Here is a 3797-nt window from a genome sequence, read left to right as displayed (position 1 = left end):
CATCAGTTGTTCAAATATATGGGAAATTTAAATTTAATATTAGAATAAAATAAATAATTCAAGCGAAACCAGCAACGAAAAATGGTGATTGCTTTTACTAAATTGTAAAATTGTACACACACACAAATTGTAGCAATTGTAGGCATTACCCCAATTTCGAATTTCCATCATGTAAAATCCTTGTGCCATGAAAACACTTAATCCGTTGAGTTAAATTAGCTTTTTCAATGGGTTCTTCTCGATTTTTTTTGCTTTTGTAACGAAACAACTTACGCAAGTGGAAAATGCGCCGAGCTTATTATTTAAAATTTTCCCCCAAAAATGAAGGAAATACACACGCACGTCCCACACACACACACCATCGTCATCATCGCAAATCTCAAAATGCTTCCTGCGGCTTTTTTCGAGGAATTTTCAGTGCTATTAAAAAGTTTACGCGAATCAGGAAAAACGGCCAACGAAGCAGCAAAAGGGAAGTGAAAATGCCAGCGAATGAGAGGGGGGGGAGGCGGGGCGGTGGTGGGTAGCGGGGGGTGTGGGGCCAGCAGCCAGGCAGGAAGTAACGAAAAAATGAATTTATATATATTTATTATAATTTTTTATTTTACGCATTTTGTGCGTTGACTGTGGCCTACCAAAAAAAAAAAAAGGAAGGAAAGGGAAGGGAAAATGCCTTTCCCACCAGACAGGAGCGCAAAATGAGGAAAACACATTGAAAACCGCACGGAAAGTGCGAAATATGAGCAGGAAGGAGCGGAGTGGGAAAAGCAGGACGAACGGAAGAAAGACAAGGGCACAGTGGCCGGGGTCGATTGAAAAGTTCAAGTACAAGTAACTTACAGGTAAAATATACAATTTTCAATGGTAAAATATTAAATCATAGCACAGATATAAAAAAAGCATGGAAAATTAACTGGGCTAGTATTTACGAGTATAAAGAAAGTTATAAAAGTTCCAGAGATAAGTTAATCAGAATCTAATCTCGTATCTAAACTGCTTAAAGTGCCCTCGTTGTAAGCTAATTGGCGCCACAAATAGGCCTTCTGCCTCCTGCCTTCACTCTTCAACTCGCCTTCTAGGCATTCATATTTATTTTTATTAGCCAGTCACTCTTTGTTTTCCCATCGCACAGTTTTTCACAGTTTTCACACATTTTTCACTTCGCTCCTTTTACTTTTACCGTGCTTTATTTCTATTTTTTTGCATTGTTTTGTGCGGCAGCAATTAAAAATTGTTTTTTTTATGAGCAAACAAAAATTTTTGTTTACAACAAACAACAATAAAACGGTAATAAAAAATCATAAAATGGCCGGCGCCAGAAAACAAGAAACAAGCGAAAAAGTGCTAATTGGTTAATTGTGTGTGTGAGCGAGGAAAACCGGTGTACCTGTATTCGTGATGTGCCTTTGTGTATTGCTGCTGCTGTGTGGGTGTGTGTGTGTGAGTTTCCGTTTCCCGCTCAATAATTCAGATCCTTAAATTGACCGGCCCGCACAAGAGGGAGCAATAGAAAAAAAAAAAACACAGCTGAGGAACCTAAAAAAATGTGTCTACAATTTAAAGTTGTCGTTCTCTGTATATTTCCCGTTCGTTTGTTGCTTTTTTAATCCCTTTTTGCGTTCGAAAGGCGTCAGCTGCAATGCAGACAAAACAGGGCCACGCCCACTGCCAGATCCCCGGATCCGGATCCAGATCCAAGTGGCGCTTGTTAGTTTAAACTGATTTGCAATGTTTGACATGGGCCATAAAAAGCAACGAGGCAAACGACAAGGACGACAAGGATAACGGTGAGATGGAGATAGCACAAGGAGCGGGCCAAAGAAGAAGGACATTAGACCACTCGCCCAGGTCGCCACACTGAGCGAAAATGCGCTGCCAATGGGGTTTTAATGTAAATAGCAAAGGTCAGCGGGTTACAGATTGTTTACATCTATTAATAGGTATAATAAGTATAATATAAAAATTCCATTAATAATAATATTGCATTTCGCTTTCAATTAAATAAATTAATTAAGTTAAGTGAGGAATTTCTGATTAAATAAGTGCAAAAGAAAATGTTTGCGCATACTGGGTGTAATATATGTAATTAAGCAAAAATTTAATTGCACTGTTTACCAATTTTGCGGCAGTGTTTTTCGCCTTCGTTTGATAGCCTGGCCTTTTGGCATTTCTAGGCCACCCTTGGGCTTTGTTTTGAGCTGATATTTTCAGCGAGTTGTCAGGAAGGGTCCTGCTCTTGGCCATTTCAATAATCTCTTCATTTGGCCGGGGCCACAACGATTTTTTCCATGTTAACATTTTATTTGCCTGCACAATGGGGCGTATGAGCAACGTGGCCATCGCCCATCGCATTCACCCCGTCCACGTTGCTCATACGCCCCATTGTGCTGAAACTCGGACCGAAAACCATAACAATGGCGAAACGAGAGCCACATTCTAAATGCTAAGTTCATTCATTCATTCTGCGCAGAGAAACACAGACACCGACACACATTCGCTTGTTTTTCGGCAACAATTAAAACGATTTAAATGCAAAACAGTCAACGCCAAAAGAGCACAGCCCCAAGTGGGTCATCCTGCTGGCCGACACTGTATTAGCCAATTTCTGGCTGTATTTCTCTATTTTTGTATTGGTGTATTCCTGTAGCGCCCCGATTGCCCTCGATACGGAAAAGGAATGGCATCAGCACAAAAGTCAACTACTGCTAATGCAGTAGAGCCAGCATGGTAAATAGATCGAAATGCATCTTAGTTCATTGGAACACCGGGTTGTATTCAATAAAACAAAGCCAGACATATTTATTAATATAAATATATCAATATTAATATATCAATAAAATGAAGTCTATATCAAATATGATTTCTTTTTAATTGCATTAATGTAAAACAGCAAGTGGAGTTAACCAATAGCTTTTGGCAATCAAGTTGCCTTCGTTTATAAATTGTGGTTATTACATTTGAATAAACAATATCGTTGGGCCTTTATTCACTAGTTACCAAAAACACCCACATCCGAAAAGCGAAAAGCGAAAGAACACTTCACTCACTTAAGTAAACTTGGCTTAATTACTTTTCGCTCAGCTCTTCCATCTTGCCAAACGAATAATAAACATCAATTTCGTTTTCATGTCAAATGAAGGGTGCGAAAAGTGGGACAGGATTTTGGCGTTTGGGCACTAATTCAACATTTAATCAGTTCGTTTAATTTCCATGCACAAATCGCTATTTGTTGTTAGTTGGTCACAGTTCGGGGTCTTTCATTTGGCCCTTGACTTTTCCCCCCAAAAACCATTCCCCAACCATCCGCATGTTCGCGCAACATTTTCCCCCGCATTTTCCCCGATTTTCCTTCGCTTTTCCCACGACTCCATGTTTTAGTGTGCGAATGGCTTTTGTTTGATTCCGTTTGGCATTGCCATCGTTATTGTTGTTGCATTTAATTAAAAGCCCCGAATGCAGATTGAAGATGGCCGGAGTGGCGAATGTAGAATTCAGATATTTCAGAGATTTCACTGTGAAGAGTGGCGGATGTAGAACGCCGAATGGCGAACAAAAGCTACAAGCTGGCTAAAATGAATAAACATAGGCGCTTTTGCTGTTCTGGCCACAGAAACTGCGGGAAAACGATTTTTTAGATATTTCATTTGGTATTTATCATTAAAACACAAATACGACTTTTTTCTGTGAAATTGCACAAGTTTATACCAAAATCACAGCGTGAAATAAGCCATTTTATAATATTTTAAAACCATTCTTCAGTTATTATTGCTTGATATTTATTACCCATTAACTTCAAA

The sequence above is a fragment of the Drosophila santomea genome, chromosome X, assembly GCF_016746245.2.
Source record: "Drosophila santomea strain STO CAGO 1482 chromosome X, Prin_Dsan_1.1, whole genome shotgun sequence".
Lineage (NCBI taxonomy): Eukaryota > Metazoa > Arthropoda > Insecta > Diptera > Drosophilidae > Drosophila > Drosophila santomea.
This window is presented reverse-complemented; position numbering follows the sequence as displayed.